The 17693-nt window shown below is 39.2% G+C and overlaps 2 pseudogenes; one reads left to right on the top strand and one right to left on the bottom strand.

The window, feature by feature from the left end:
* Positions 1 to 1940: 1940 nt before the first annotated feature.
* LOC136386491 (zinc finger protein 75D-like) lies at positions 1941 to 5849 on the bottom strand (annotated as a pseudogene).
* LOC136386489 (zinc finger protein 75D-like) overlaps positions 5848 to 17693 on the top strand; it is a 30961-nt pseudogene continuing 19115 nt past the window's right edge.

The raw sequence follows: 17693 nt of genomic DNA, 5'->3' as shown, positions 1-17693 counted from the left end.
ATTTCCCAGGAGATACATGGTTGAATTGATCATTTCCCCTTTATTATTCGTGCTGTTTGAATCCTGGTGGTGAAGAAAATTTTTGTCTACACCAAGATCATAAACATATTTTCTATGTTTTGATTTAAAAGTTGTATTATTTTCCCTTACACATTGTGACACATTTCACCTGGAGTTGATTTCTTTTACAAACGGTATGAGGTGTAAGGTTCAAGAAAACTTTTTTTACTTATTATTTATTTATTTGTTTGTTTACCTATTTATTTATTTTTAAATTTTAAATTTTATTTAGAAAATTAACTTTAAGAGGGTAGCATTGATCAATAAGAGTACATAGGTTTCAGGTAAGAATTCTAGAGCATTGAACTGTTGATTATGTTGTATACCCATCACCAAAAGTCAGATCATTTTCTGTCACTTTATATTTGTCTCTCCTTCCCCCCTTCCCCACACCCCTTCCCCCTGGTAACTGCTTCAGTTTTATCTATGTCCATGACTCTCAGTTTTATATCCCACCTATGTGTGAAATCATACAGTTCTTAGCTTTTTCAGATTCACTTATTTCACTCATTATAATGTTCTCAAGGTCCATGCATGTTATCATAAATGTCACTATGTCATCATTGCTAATGGCTGAGAAGTATTACATTTTATATATATACAGAAAACATCTTCTATAAGCAATCTTCTATCGTGGGACACTTTGGTTGTTTCCATGTCTTGGCCACTGTGATTAATGCTGTGATGAACATGGTGGTGCCTGTGTCTTTACGTACCAATGTTTTCAAGTTTTGGGGCATAGATACCCAGTAGAGGGACTGCTGGGTCATATGGTTATTCTATTCTTAATTTTTTTGAGGAACCACCATACTTTCTTCCATAATGGTTGTGCTAATTTGCATTCCCACAAGTAGTGAATAAGGGCTCCTTTTTCACCACAGCCTCCCCAACACTTGTTATTACCTGTCTTGTGAGGTGGTATTTCATTGTAGTTTTGATTTGCATTTCTCGAATAACTAGAGAAGAGGAACATCTTTTCATATATCTGTTGGCCATTTGTATGTCTTCTTAGAAGAAGCATCTGTTCAGGTACTCTCCCCTTTTCTTAATTGGATTGTTTGCTTGTTTGTGGCTGAGCTTTACGAGTTCTTTCTATATTTTGAGTATCACACCCTTATCGGAGCTGCTGTTTGCAAATATCATCTCCCACTTAGTTGGCTGCCTATCTGTTTTGTTGTCAGTTTCCTTTGCTGGGCATAAGCTTTTTAGTTTGATACAGTCCCATTCATTTATTTTTGCCTTTACTTCCCTTGCCTTTGGGGTCAAATTCATAAATGTTCTCTATGGCCAAGGTCCATGAGCTTAGTACCTATGTTTTCTTCAATGTAATTTATTGTTTTGGATCTTATATTTAGGTCTTTGTTCCATTCTGAATTAATTTTTGTGCAGGGGGACAAAGTGTAGTCAAGTTTCATTCTTTTGCATGTGGCTTTCCAATTTTCCCAGCACCACTTATTGAAGAGGCTTTCTCTTCTCCATTGTGTGTTTTTGACTCCTTTGCTGAAGATGATTTGTCCATATAAATGTGGTTTTATTTCTGGGATCTCAATTCTTTTCCATTGGCCTATGTGTGTGTTTTTCTGCCAATACCATGCTGTTTTGATTATCGAGGCTCTATGTTATCATTTGAAGTCAGGCAGTGTGATATCTTCTGGCTGTATTTTCAGTTTTTTATTTATAAAATACCCATCATGTATCTTTCTCCTGCTTGGCACTGAAGATACAATGCTGAATAAGAGACAGTTCAGATTCCTTTATGTAAAGCATGGCACGTATCCCCCATCCAATTCTCTATTGATGACAGAACCTTGTCATTAGGTGCCTCATACTTTTGTATTATTTCATCACTTCCAGGGTCAAGCTCCATATGGTGACTTTCTTCAGACTGGAGATCCTAGATGTGATTCCCTTCTCCTATGGAGCTTCTGGTGACTAAGAAGGCTTGACGGCCTGCTGAAGTTTGTCCTGCATATGCTACAGGAATAAGGCTGCTCACCTGTGTGGGTTCTTTGGTGTTTAATAAGGTGTGAGTTCTGAATGAATCTTTTTCCACATTCATGACATTTAAAGGGCTTATCTCCTTTCTGAATTCTTACGTGACACGTGTGTGTAGGTTTGTGTTATGACTGAAGCTTTTTCCCACACCATGAGCATCTATATGGTTTTATTCCTTGGTGTGCCATTAGGTGCTTATTTAGATCTGAACTCCATCTAAACCTCTTATCACATTGTTGACATTTATAGGGTTTCTCTTCAATGTGAATTCTCTGATGCTTAATAAGGTCAGAGCTGACTCTGAAACCTTTCCCACATTCCTGACACTTAAAAGGTTTCTGTCCTGCATGGCTTTTCCCTGAAAATCCATACGTTTTGGGAGCTCTTGTTTACAAGTTGAATGTTTCTTTCTCTTCTTCCCTAGAAAAGCTTGAGGCTGTTTCTGTACCCTGTGTGTACCACCATGATTTTCTTTGCCTGTTTTTTTTCTGGGCAACTGTCACTCTGGCCTTTCTTAATATTTTTCATCCTGATGCTTGTATTTCTAATGTAGAAGTAGATATAGGTGGGTCATTTTCAGTGTCACTTTTGAGCTTTGACCTTGTTGGAATAAACAGAAGAATCAGCCATCTGTATCCCAGAACAAGAAAACTAGGAATGGAACAACAACAACAAGAATTCAATTATGACTGCTTTTAAAATACAGGAACAAGTGATTTTTGGTCCAGTCACAACAAAAATGCATGGGTCCACTTCTCCCTGAGTCTCCCTGCTAGCCCTCCCCCCCCCTAAAACCCATTAAAGAATGCAAGGCAACACAGAGAATTTTAAAAAGTGGTAAAAAGAATGGAAAATAGTTTGTGACCCCAGAATTAGGAGAATAACATAGCAAGATGTCTTACACCCCCACACCCAACAGAAGAAGGCAACCCAGATCTAATGTTTTCTAAGTGTCAACCTAGCAACAGAAGGCTTCCTGGATAGGTTTATTCCTTCCCCAGTCTGAACGGGAAACCTTATGACACATTTAGAACCCATTAGAAGACACCAAGTGGGCAGGCAGGACTAGCAAGAGGTACCTAGGCACAAGTGGCATGACCCAGGAAGCCTGTTTATCTCTGTTGGTCTGAGACTCCCCATTCCCACTGAGAGACACTCGAGCCTAGGAGAAATACCTTTCTTACCCTCAGGGAGCACCTGCAGGGACACATGGGTTCCCTAGCAGTACCACATAAACCAAGGAAATACCAAAAGCTCTCTGAAAATTAAGCTGTCACCAGAAGCATACCCCACAAAAGTAGGAAGGACTCTATGTGCTAAAATAAAGCACGGTGACTTCCCATTGAGTTAAGATATTTAAATATTATCCAGACTTTCCTAATATAATGTGCAAAATGATCAAGGCATAATAATAATAAAAGTCACCCATCAGACTAAGAACTTATAAAAATCACAACGTGAGTGAGAAAAATGCAATCTGACAAAAATGAAATCAGATGAGAATTTAAAAAGAAACAAAAATCAAAAACAAAAATAAAACATAAAATTAAACTATACTTCAAAATAATCCATGGTTTAAAGAGAAGGTCTCAAAGAAAATTTGAAAATACATGGATGAATGAAAATGAAATTACAATATATCAAAATATGTGCCACAAAGCTAAAGAAGTGCTCACAGGAAAATGTATAGACGAAAATGTTTACAATAGAAAAGGGGAAGGGTCTGAAATCAATAATCTAAGGTTTCTACACCAAGGAACTAAAAAAAAAAAAAAAAAATCCAAAGCAAACTGAAGAAAGCAAATAAATATCAGAGCAGAAATCACAAACAAATGCTTGTACTTAAATATAAATAAATAAATAAATTGATAAGCCTCTACCACAACCGACAAAAATAAAAGAAGACACAAATCACCAATATCAGGAAGGAAATTGGGTATATGACTACACATTCAGCAAATATTACAAAGATTATAAGGGAGTACTATAAACAACTTTATGTTCATAAATTTAAATTTAGGTAGAAATGGACCAATTCCTCAAAAACTATAAACTATGAGAATTCAACCAATATGAGATACATATTCTGAATAGCAATATTACCATTAGAGAAATTGAATTCATCATTAAAAAACTTCCAGAAAAAAAAGAAATCTCCAGGTCCATAAGGTGTTACTGGAAGAAGGTGTTACTGGAAGATTCTACCAAATATTTAAAGAATTTCCACCAATTGTATGCAATCTCTTTCAGAAAAGAGAAGAGGAAATACTACCCAACCCCTAGGGCCAGCAGTACCCTGATAGCAAAATCATACAAACATAGTACACTAAAAATGAAAACTACAGACTAACACCTCCCATGAACTTAAATGCAAAGTTCCTCAGCAAGATATAGGTAAACTGAAATGTAACAGTATGTAAGAATTACATACCATGATCAAGTAGGATTTATTGCAGGTATGCTAGCTGGTTCTACATTTGAAATCGACCAACATAACCCACCATATCAATAAGCTTTGAAAGATCACAACCCTATCAACTGACACAGTAAATTATTTGACAAATCTCACATCCACTCGTGATAAAAAACACTAAGAAACTTAAGAATTATATAGACTTGATAAAGACCGTGAACAACAAACCCTGTACTAGTATCACAGGTAATGTTGAAAGACTTAGTGTTTTCATGAAAATGGGAAACAAGTCAAGGATGTGTACTCTCATCACTCCTTCTCAACATAGTCCTGGATGTTTTGTCTACTGCAATAAGGTAAGACAAAAAAATAAATAAATAAAGGTGACTTCTGGGCAAGATGGAGGCATAAGTAAATGTACTCACCTTCTCCCACAAGCACATCAAACTGACAAACTACGGGACCACCATCATTCAGAACCATCTGAAATTGGGATAAACGGAAGTGCTACAAGTAGGTAATTAAAGAGAAGCCACGTCAAGACTAGCAGGAGGGGTGGATATGCAGAGAGCTGGTCTCACCCATGCGCAGCAGATACAAGTAGGGAGGGTATCTCAGCTGTAGTGGTCTCCTCTGATGAGCAAAGGGTCCCAGCCTCAGTCCAGGTTCCCCTTTCAGGGTTTCAGTGTCAGAAAAAGAAGTCCCCATAACTTACAGCAGCATAAACCTGTGGGAATTTAGGCTGAGGGAGATGGAAGCCTTCTGGAGTCCCAGGCAGTTCCTCTTAAAGGGCCCACCCACAGACTTACTCAGACTTACACCTCTGAGCTATAGCACTGGGGTAGCAGCTTGAAAGGCACCAGAGACATATAGGGAGGAAATTGAGACCTGGGTAGGCCACTTTCTCCCAGACAGAAGTGCTGGCAGAGGCCATTTTTCCTTTGATGAGCCCTCCCCCACAGAGCCTGCAGGTGAGCCCTATATATGAGTCTCCAGCAACCTGGCTCACACTGTTTGCCTCACCCTGGTGATTCCCTGAGACCCCACTCTACCCAACTTTCCAGGAAATACCCAAGCTATTTGCAGTGGTTTTTCCAAACCAATGGCCTGTCTTGGCTCATGCTTTACACTTTCCTAAAATCTCTCAAACAAGCAGCATCTGTACTCAATGTGCCCTATACTCTCACTAAGTGTCCCCAGGCCTGGCACTAGCAACAGCCGGTCTTGGTACGCAGTTTAGCCTCACCTGGGCACCTCCAGCCTAGAGCAAGTAGCAGCCGCCTGCAAGTCACGGAACTCATGCCAGGTGGTCCCAGGCAGAACACAGGCAGCAGCTAACTATGACTTACACATCCAGGAGGCCCCAGAGCCAGCCCACCATGTCGATAGCTTTAGACCATGTCGAAGCGCTACCATCCAACTACTTCAACAAGCAACACACTCAAAGGTTGGACTCAGTGGGCACCAGATCCCCACTAAAGTAAGTCTTGCCCTGTGGGGGTGGGTCCATGAACAGTTGATCCTCCATGGTACTCAGAGGTCAGTGGTTGGTGGTCACAACAATCCTTGCAGCTGATCAGCCTGGGGGTAAATTCCTCCCACTGATGTGCCAACAGCAATCAAGGCTCAGCTACAAGAGGAGGGTATGTACACAGCCCACTTGGGGGAGGAAGCACATCGAGTGCCCAGCTTGGGTCTACGGCCATACCACTCTGAACGCGCCCGATCTCGTCTGATCTCGGAAGCTAAGCAGGGTCGGGCCTGGTTAGTACTTGGATGAGAGTGCCCAGCTTGGGTGATCAGGAAGACTGTGCCACAGGACCCTACAGAACACTGACTACATTAGGCCACCCTACCAAGCCTGGGAGAAGTAGCAGCTTTACCTAACACATAGAAGCAAAACACAAGGAAGCTGCAAAAATGAGTCGACAATCATGTACCAAATGAAAAAATCAGTACAAAACTCTAGAAAAAGAACTCTACAAAATGGAGACAAGCAATCTACTAGATGCAGAGTTCAAAAACACTGGTAATTAGGATGGTCAATGAACTTAGAACCTCAATGGCATAGAAAAGGACAAGTCAGAAATGAAGGATACACTAACCGAAACGAAGAAGAATAATTTACAGGGAATCAACAGTAAATGAATACAAGAATCAAATCAGAAATTTGGAATATAAGGAAGCAAACAAACAAACACCAAATCAGAATAGCAAAAAGGAAAAAAGGATAGTCTAAGGAGCCTCTGGAACAACTTCAACCATACCAATATTGACATCATGGTGGTGTCAGAAGGAGAAGAGAGCAAGAAATTGAAAACCCATTTGAAAAAATGACAGAAAATTTCCCTAAATTGGTGAAAGAAATAGACATACATGTCCAGGAAGCACAGAGTCCCAAAGAGGCCCACACCAAGGTACAACATAATTAAAATGCCAAGGGTTAAAGACAAAGAGAGAATCTTAAAAGCAGCAATAGAAAAGCAGTTAGATACCTACAAGGGAACTCCCATAAAACTGTCAGCTGATTTCTCAACAGAAACTCTGCAATCCCAGAAGAGATTGGCAAGAAATACTCCAAATGATGAAAAGCAAGGACCTACAGCCAAGATCACTCTACCCAGTAAAACTATCATTTAGAATCAAAGGACATAAAAAGAGCTTCCCAGACAAGGAAAAGCTAAAGGAGTTCATCACCCCCAAACCAGTATTATATGAAATGTTAAAGGGTCTTCTTTAAGAAAAGAAGAAAAAAGATTGAAAAATATGAACAGTAAAATTACAATAAATACATATGTACACAACAGAGTTTAAACAACAAAATAAATGAACCAGTAGAACAGAAACAGACTCAGTAGATAATAGAGATCATTTTGATGGTTGCCAAATATTTGGCTGCAATATTGGTGATCTTAATATTCTGCGTACTCCTCCCACATCTTCACAGATCTGTGGACCTGACTTGGAACACGTCTGTTCTTCAGGGGAGAGAGTGGCTCTGGAGAGCCAGCTGTGGGGTTTGTCTCTGTCATTCTGGGGTACTACAAGGTGAGGGAGGTTGCATCTGGGAGGCTGAAGGGCTGCAGTTTAGCTTTCTCTGTCTCTGCCAGTTGTGGGCTTCAGGCAGACCATGGGAACACTGGCCATGACCCCTCACACCTGCTGCTTTCGTTTATGTCTCCCTGTACCCTTTTATCTTACTGCTCCTCCCATCAGTAGGAGACCCAGTCACTCTGCGTTTCCCTCTCTGAACTCCTCAGACAAAATCCAGAGAGCCTGAGTTTCCCTCCTTCCTATAGTCCAGCAAAGAAAAAAAGAAACAAACCTAATCACTCCAGGTTTATCCCCTGTCCTCTCCAAAGCCCACCATGAATGTGTTTTATCTTTCACCCCCTTTTCACCCCATCCCACCCTTAGTCCATTCAGTTTGTGTATCTTTCGGGTGCACTCATGAGCTCAGCTGGGGTTCCTTTGCTATGTTATTGTAGTTCAATTTGTTGACATTTCAAGGGGGGAGATCAGGATTATCTCTCATGCTGCCATTAATCTAATGTCATCTTGAAGTTAAGGTTTTATTATGGAGTGAAAGACCTCAGAAATGGTGATTTGGATTTTTCTGGAGGAGGGGAAATCTCTTAGTAGTGTCCTTTTTTAAATTAAACGTTTAATTTTGACATTGTAGATTAACATGCATTTGAAAGAAAAAGAGGGGTCTTCATTTTCCCTTCACCTTGTTTCTCCAGTGGTAACATCTTTCAAAACTATAGTACAATATACAATCAGGATACTGACATTCATACATTCTAGATTCAGAAAAGTTCATCACCACAGGGATCCCTCTGTTGCTCTTTTATAGACTCACCCACATCCTCTCCTTCCCATATACCTCTCTCCTACCCATTCCAAGATTCCTCACTTCTGGCAACCACTAATCTGTTCTCACATTTTATAATTTTATTATTTCAGTAATATTTTATAAATGGGATTGTTATCCCTACCACTGACTCTGGTGCCATATTCCCAGAGGTAGATTTAATGGTGGGTGCACCAGGTGTGTGCCCTGGGACCTGACTTCTGAAGGGTCCTGCCAAGCCCCAACTTCACACTATTTGCTAATGACACCAAGTTTGGTTTCATATGTGCAATTTTAATGGTACATAATATTTTTATTTATTTAAAAATGTGATTAACATCTGTTTTTATTTTCCCTGTCTCTTTTTTATAAGGGGCCCAATATATTCTCCTGCACCTGGGCCCTCAACTGACCTTAATCTGCCTCTGCTTATACCCCTGAATTCTCTCACTCCTTCCTCTTCTGAACCTATCAGTATTTTTCCATTTAATGTTAACCTCTCTGAGAATCCTAACAGACTTCAAGTTTAATTTGTTTCCTAGACTAAAGCTGAATTATGAGTCATTGTTAAACATTTCCTAAGTAAGTGAGGATCCTCACAAGTTTGCTGAAGAATTTGATATTGTTATTCAGACTTCTCAGACTGAGTTTTCTGATTTATAGCCGCTAATTCGTATGCTAGTTGATGAAGGCCAGGCTTGCCATTGGATGACAATTTCCTGATGGGAATATCTCAAAGGGGGTTTAGAAAAACAAAGCTCTAATTTTGGGGAAGAAGCTAAAAGATTAGCTTTGAGTAATTACAGTAGCAATCCCAAAGTCTGTTGACTGGAGCAAAATTCAGAGTTTCTCACAAAAGTCTCACAAATTCATTTATGACTATCATAATCAATTTCAGTTCATCTTAAAGGAAAATTTTGGTCTTCCTTCAGACACTTATTCCACTTGCTTAACCTTTAACTCTTTGTGTGTTATGGGGTGAACTGAGATCTTGCCCTAGATTTCCAGCCTAGATTTGGTTAAACTGTCCCATAAGCTTGCTTGTACTCTACCTGAGCTGCCTAGAGGTAAGATTGCCAAGATTTTAAATTTGCAGCCCTGCTCAATGAAGGCCCTATATGAAACCAAAAGACTCCAAGCTTCTACTTTTATTGCAAAGATCTGGGGCATTAGAAAAAGGGTTGTTGCAAGTTTAAGCACTTCAGGCACTCTCAGATTTCTAACCAGCCTCTCAAATATCCTTCTGGTCCCCAGTGATGGGATTCCAAGAAACTACCGGAGCTATACCCAGTCCTCCTTAATCATCTTGGAGAAACTTTTCTTCAAATTGGTAATGAATCAATCAGTCCTTACTGACACTGGTGCTACATTCTTGGTGTTCTAACCCACAGATATAAAATAGTCTCTGCCTCAGAGTAATAAAATAGTTTAAATGGTGGGGATTTCAAATAAAATTCAACAAGTTCCTGTCTCTGCACCTATTACTTTTTTCTTAGGCCCTTTAAGAGATACACAGACGTTTCTCCTTTGTTATTATGCCACTAATCATTAATTAAGCCAAGACTTCCAGAGAAGTATCATGCCAGAAATTATTTTTCCTAAAATGGGGAAATAATACTAGAATTTGGCAGTAGCTATCAGAACATCCCATCAGGTGAATTAAATAACTTTTCAACTTTATTTTTTCTCAATTTCTGATAGCACTTTAGCTTAATCTAGGAGCGCTGATTAATTATCCCTAGTGGGTCAACCATCATTCTCTTTTAGATAAAATCTATTGATATTTGCAGAACTCCACCGTGTACCTCCTATTAAAATGAAAATATATTCTTGAAAACTTCTTCCCAGAATTAATCAATACTCTTATAAGTAAAGAGGCCCTTCAAAGCCTTATTATTCCTTGCACTAGTCCATGCAATATTTCCCTTTTACCTGTGAGAAAGCCTAAGGCACAAGGATGGTTATTTGTTCAGGACCTCTGAGAAATAAACAACATTATTATCCCCTGACACCCTGCAGTTCTTAGCCCTCCTGCTGCTGGAATCTATCCCAACTGGAAGTAAATTATTCATTATAATTAATGTACACAGTGCATTTTTTTACCACTCCAGTGGATGAAGCTAGCTAATATCTTTGCACCTTCACTTGAAAAAGGAAACAATTTACTTGAACAGTAACACTTCAGGGTTTTACTAAAAGCCTTTCTTATTTCTCACAAATCCTGAAGGCTGCTTTGGATGATATAACTTTCCTTTTTTAAAGATTTTATTTATTCATTTTTAGAGAGAGGAGAGAGACAGAAAGAGAAAGGGAGAATTTAGTAAACCCATCTGCTCTATATTTCCCAATGATTAGCAGAGAGTATTAACTCCCATATGTGCTCTCACCAGGCAAGCCCAGGGTTTTGAACTGGCGACCTCAGCGTTCCAGGTTGACGCCCCTATCCACTGCACCACCACAGGTCAGGCTCTATATAACTTTCCCTAAAAAGCTCTACATTGAAATGTGTGGATTATTTACTTGTTTGCTCATGTTCTTAGGTCCCCTCATAGGAAGACAGGATCCATCTGTTAGAAATTCTGGCCTTAAAGGGACATAAGGTTTCTAAAGAAATATTACAGTTTGTCCAAACTCAGCTCCCATATTTGAGACATCTGATATTGGAACATGGACTATGCCTGATTCCAGATAGGCTTCATGGAGACCTAATTTTTCCAAAACTAAGCATCAATTGTGAGGCTTTCTTGGGCTTGTTGGATATTGCTGAAATTGGATCCCAAATCTTTCCCTTATGGTAAAACTTCTATGTGTTTTACTTAAGAATGACAGTCTTGACCAATGTTTGGGAAGAACGGAAAAACATAGCCTTTAAAGCCTTAAAGGGGAGTTTAGTAAACCCATCTGCTCTATATTTCCCAATGATTAGGTTCCCTTGTTCCTTTTTGTGAAGGAAAGGAATGCCCCATCACAGGAATGAAATTTTGCCTTGTAGACAACTACTGCTTTTTCCGTTGTTCAAGTCCCTATTTGGGGAACTCTGCTCGAAGTCCACAGTGATCTAGGAACCTATCTTACTGGTCAGATTCTTCAACAAGTTTGTGCTGTTTGACCAGTTTTATATTTTCACTGCATTTATCACCCTCCTATGGAAGTCATAACTTCTCACTTTGGATACAATTACAAGATGTCCCATGTATCTGACTCCTGCTCCTTTCGATCCACTATTGAAAAAGGGAGGCATACTTCAATATTGTTAATGCCTAATTGATTTTTTGTATATATTTTTATAGTTATTCAATATTTTTAGTTGTTTTTCTGTTAGGGTTCTTAACAATACCACTCTCAAATGCCATCAAGGAAAAAGAAAGTGAATACCATAGCTACACAAGACAGAGACATAGTTCAGAAATAAAATGAAAAATATCCAGAAAATAATTCAATCACATGGAAACTTTGGATTTAAATGATAGTTCAAAATTGAAGTTCTGAAAATATTCAACAACATGCTAGAATACACCAATAAGCAACTTAATGTGCTCAGAAAACAAATAAATAAACAAAACAAATACCTCACCAAGGAGAGTGAAACTTTTAAAACAGAGACGAAGAACTCAATACACGACTTAAAGACTGAGGTAGCAAGTTTAGCTAATAAAACAATCCAGATAGAGGAAATAATCAGTGACATTGAAGACAGGCAACTAGAGATGCTTACAGAAAGGAGAGAGATTCACAAATTAAAAAAACTGAGAGAGCTCTACAAGAATTGCATGACTTTATCAGAAAGGCCAAGATAAGAATAATGAGTATATGAGAAGAAGAAGAGAGGGAGAAGAAAATGTAGAGCTTATTCAAACAAATAATGGATGAGAGTTTCTCAAGCCTATGAAAGAAGTTAGAAGCTGGAAATCCAAAAAGCAAACAGAATGCCAAGTTACCACAACCCAAACAGATCTACTCCAAGGCACATCATAATAAAACTGTCAAAAATCAATGACAAAGAAGGAATCCTCAAGGCAGCTAAGGAAAAGAACATAACATATAAAGGAGAACCCATTAGGTTATTATCAGAGTACTCAGCAGAAAATCTTCAAGCCAGAAGAGAGCAGACCCAATCATTCAAAGTACTAAAAGAAAGTTACTTCTTTAAATATGAAGGAGAAATAAAAACTTTTTCAGACATAGAGAAGCTGAGGGAATTTATCACCAGAAAACCCTGACTATAGGAAATTCTCAAGGGGGTTATTTGACCAAACACAAGGAACAAAACAAATCAAAACTAAAACATAATAATGGCCATAGATGACAAAGCAATAGCTATTATCAAACTAAATGGGGAAAAAATGAAGGCTTTTCCTCTAAAGTAAGGAACAAGACAAGTCTACCCACTCTCTCCACTCTTAATCAACATACTTCTGACAGTTTAGCAAGAGTAATCAGGCAAAAAAAGAAATAAAAGGCATCATATTGGGAAAGAAGAAGTAAAGGTATCATTTTTGCAGATGAAATAAGCCTCTTTACAGAACACCCTAAAGTCTACACCAAAAAACTATTAGAAACAATTAACCAATACAGTAAAATTGCAGAATACTTATTTAATATAGAAAAGTGTACTGCTTTTCTATACACCAACAATGAAACTTCAGAAACTGAACTAAAAAGAATTCCTTTCAAAATTACAACAAAAAAGAAAATACCTAAGAATAAACTTAATGAAGGATATGAAAGACCTATATACTGAAAACTATAAAACATTACTAAAGGAAATTGAAAAAGAACAGTGAAATGGGAAAACATTCCGTGTTTATGGATTGGAAGAATCAACAGTTACAATGGCTATATTACCCAAGGCAATAGACAAATTTAATGCAATCCCCATCAAAATGGCAGTGTCATTTTTTATATGAATAGAACAAAAAATTACCCAGTTTGTATGGAATCATCAAAAACTCAAATAGATAAAGCAATCCTGATGAAGAAGAATGAAACCAGAGGTATCATACTAACTGACTTCAAGTTATACTATAGAGCCACAGTAATCAAAACAATATGGTATTGGCAGAATAACAGGCATGCAGACCAATGGAACAGAATTGAGAGCCCAGAAATAAAATCACATATATTTGGACAAATCATCTTTGACAAGGAGCCAAAAACATAATGGAGAAAAGAAAGCCTCTTCAATTTATGGTGCTGGGAAAATTGGAAAGCCACATGCAAAAGAATGAAACTTGACTACACTTTGTTCCCTTGCACAAAAATTAATTCAAAATGGAACAAAGATCTAAATATAAAATCCAAAAAAATAAACCACATATAAGAAAACATAGATACTAAACTCTTGGACCTTGGCTGTAGAGAACAATTTATGAATTTGACCTCAAAGGCAAGAGAAATAAAGGCAAAAGTAAATGAATGGGACTATATCAAACTAAAAAGTTGCACAGCAAAAGAAACTGACAACAAAACAAATAGGCAGCCAACCAAATTGAAGAGGATATTTGCAAACAACAGCTTCAATAAGGGGTTAATAAGCAAAATATATAAAGAATTTACAAAACTCAGCAACAAACAAGCAAACAATCTAATTAAAAAGTGGAAGAGGACACGTCTCTCAAGAAGACATACACATAGCCAACAGCCTGACTAGGGTTGTGCAGTGGATAGAGTGTCAGACTGGGATACAGAGGACCATGGTTCAAAACCCCAAAGTCACTGGCTTGAGTGTAGGCTCATCTGGCTTCAGCACTGGCTCACCAGCTTGAGTGTGGGGTACCTGGTGTGATCATGGGATAATAGACATGACCCCATGGTCACTGGCTTGATGAGCCCAATGGATGCTGGCTTGAGCAAGGGGTCACTTGCTCTACTGTAGCCTCAAGTCAAGGCACATATGAGAAAGCAATCAGTGAATAACTAAGGAGACTAAGGAACTGAAAGGAAGAATTGATGCTTCTCATCTCCCTCCCTTCCTGCCTCTCTGTCCCTATCTGTCCCTCTCTCTCTGTCTCTCTCTCTCTGTGTCTGACACAAAAAAACAAACAAAATGAAAACAAATAGCCAACAGATATATGAAAAAGCACTCCTCTTCACTAGCTATGAGAGAAATGCAAATCAAGAATACAATGATATCACCTCATACCAGGTAGATTGGCTATTATCAACAAGACAGGTAATAATAAGTGTTGGGGCCCTGGCCGGTTGGCTCAGCAGTAGAGCATCGGCCTGGCGTGCGGGGGACCCGGGTTTGATTCCCGGCCAGGGCACACAGGAGAAGCGCCCATTTGCTTCTCCACCGCCCCCCCTTCCTCTCTGTCTCTCTCTTCCCCTCCCGCAGCCAAGGCTCCATTGGAGCAAGGATGGCCCAGGTGCTGGGGATGGCTCCTTGGCCTCTGCCCCAGGTGCTAGAGTGGCTCTGGTCTTGGCAGAGCGATGCCCCGGAGGGGCAGAGCATCGCCCCCTGGTGGGCAGAGCCTCGCCCCTGGTGGGCGTGCCGGGTGGATCCCGGTCGGGCGCATGCGGGTGTCTGTCTGACTGTCTCTCCCCGTTTCCAGCTTCAGAAAGAAAAAAGAAAAAAAAATAATAATAAGTGTTGGATAGGCTGTGGATAAAAAGGAACACTCGTTCACTGCTGGTGGAAATGTAAATTAGTACAACCATATGGAAGTTTGGTGGTTCCTCAAAAAATTAAGACTAGTAATACAATATGACCCATCAAGCCCTGTACTGGGTATCTAACCCAAAAAATCAAAAACATTGGTACTTAGGCCCTGGCCTATTGGCTCAATGGTAGAGAGTTGATACAGCATGTGGAGATCCCGGGTTCAATTCCCAGTCAGGGCACACAAAAGAAGCGCCCATCTGCTTCTCCACCCTTCCCCCTCTCCTTCCTCTCTATCTCTCTCTTCTCATTCCACAGCCAAGGCTCCATTGGAGCAAAGTTGGCCCGGGGACTGAGGCTCCATGGCTGTCCTCAGGCTATAGAATGGCTCTGGCCTCAAAGAAGCAATGCCCCAGATGAGCAGAGCATCGACCCCTGGTGGGCATGCCTGGTGGATCCCAGTCAGGTGCATACGGGAGTCTGTCTGACTGCCTCCTTGCTTCTAACTTCAGAAAAATACAAAAAGAAAACCAAAAAAAAAAACCCAACCAAAACATTGGTACTTAAAGACAAATGTACCCCCATGTTCACTGCAGTGTTATTCACAGTGGCCAAGATACCAAAAAAAACAAACAAAAACAAACAAACAAACAAACAAACAAAAAGAATCCCTCTACAGAGGACTGGCTACAGAAAATGTGGTACATATGTATATATGAAATGGAATACGACTTAGCCATCAGAAATGATGACACAGTGCCATTGACGACAACATGGATGGATCTTGAGAACACTATATTGTGTGAAATAAGTAAATCAGGAAAAGCTAACAACTGTATGATTTCACACACAGATGGGATATAAAACATGGACATAGATAAAATTGAAGTGGTTACCCGGTGAATTGGGGTGTGGGGGCTGGGGAGGAGGGAACAGTGCAGAGAGGGACAAATACAGTGTGTCTGTAAAGTCATGGTGCACTTTTGACCGGTCACAGGAAAGCAACAAAAGACGATAGAAATGTGAAATCTGCACCAAATAAAAGGAAAACCCTCCCAGTTTCTGTAGGATGATGTGGCAGCATGTGCACATGCACAGATGATGACGTAACACCGTGTATATAGCGGAGCAGCCCACATCCATGCCAGTCAAGATGTAGACGGTACAGAGGAAAGTTCAGTGTGTTCTGTGGCTCGCTAAATTCGAATCTGTGACCAAAGTGCAATGTGAATATCGGCGCATTTATAACGAAGTGCCACCACATAGGAATAACATTACTCGGTGGGATAAGCAGTTGAAGGAAACCGGCAGTTTGGTGGAGAAACCCATTCTGGTAGGCCATCAGTCAGTGAAGAGTCTGTAGAGGCTATACGGGATAGCTACCTAAGGAGCCCTAAAAAATCTGTGCGTGAGCCCACATCAAACTGCACTGAATAGGTATGAAACTGAGAGAGTTTTCCTTTTATTTGGTGCCATCAAGGAAGAAGAAATCGAATAGCATGACTACACAAGACAGAGACCTAGTTCAGAAAGAAAATAAAAAACCACTAGAAAAAATATGAATCATATAAAAACCTTGGAGCTAGATAATAGAGAATTCAAAATTGAAGTTGTGAAAATACTCAGTGAAATGTGAAGAAACACCAATAGGCAACTTAATAAATTCAGAATGGAGATGGAAACTTTAATAACAGAGGTGAAGAATTCAATACATGAATTGAAAACTGAGGTAGCAAGTTTAGCCCAACATTCAAAGTACTGAAAGGGAGGAATTACCAGCCAGGAATACTGTATCCAACATAGTTATCCTTCAAATGTGAAGGAGAAATAAAAACTTTCAGACACATACAGAAATTGAGGGAATTTGTCACTAGAAAACTCCCACTGCAGGAAATAACAGAAGGCAATTATTCAATCAGACACAAATATACAACAAATAAAACGTATAAGTAAAATCTCCAACAAGATCACAATAAAAGCAAGGATAATTTGTGACAAAAAATAACATAAAAGGGGAGAGGATAAAGATCTCCAGTAGCAAAGGAGGATAGAATGCAAAGGCACTTATAAGACAAAGGAATCTTATACATATGAACATATTTTTCTTAACTTAATGGTAACCAGCTGTGAAAAAGCCACTTCTGAAACACACAGTTTAAAAAAGGAGGACACGAGGGAAAGAACTATGGAATATCACCAAACAGAAACAACTGAGTAAAACAAAAAGGAGAGGAAAAAGACACAGAGCTACCAGTAAACAAAACATAAAATGGCTATAGAAAATCCTCAAGTGTCAATAATTAACCTAAGTGAAAATAAATTGAACTCACCAATAAAGAGGAACAGAGTAGGAGATTGGATCAAAAAGCAAAACACAACCATATGAGGCCTTCAGGAGACACACATAAGCTGCAAGGACAAAACTAGACTTAAAGTGATAGGTTGGAAAATGATTTTCCAAGCAACTAAATATCCAAAGAAACTCAGTTGTAGCCACACTCATATCAGACAATACTGACTTCAAGAGAACAAAAGTAACCAGAGACAATGATGGACATTTCATAATGATAAAAGGGACATTGTATCAAGAAGACATAACACTTCTTAATATACACGCCCTGAACTAGGAGCACCAAAATATTTAAGACATCTACCAACAGACCTAAAAATAGAAGCAGACAAAAACCTAATCATACTTGGAAATTTTAGCACAATATTAACAGCTTTAGATAGATCATCCAAACAGGAAATTAATAAAGAAATATTGGCCT

Source organism: Saccopteryx leptura, chromosome X (genome assembly GCF_036850995.1).
Source record: "Saccopteryx leptura isolate mSacLep1 chromosome X, mSacLep1_pri_phased_curated, whole genome shotgun sequence".
Taxonomy (NCBI): domain Eukaryota; kingdom Metazoa; phylum Chordata; class Mammalia; order Chiroptera; family Emballonuridae; genus Saccopteryx; species Saccopteryx leptura.
This window is presented reverse-complemented; position numbering and strand designations above follow the sequence as displayed.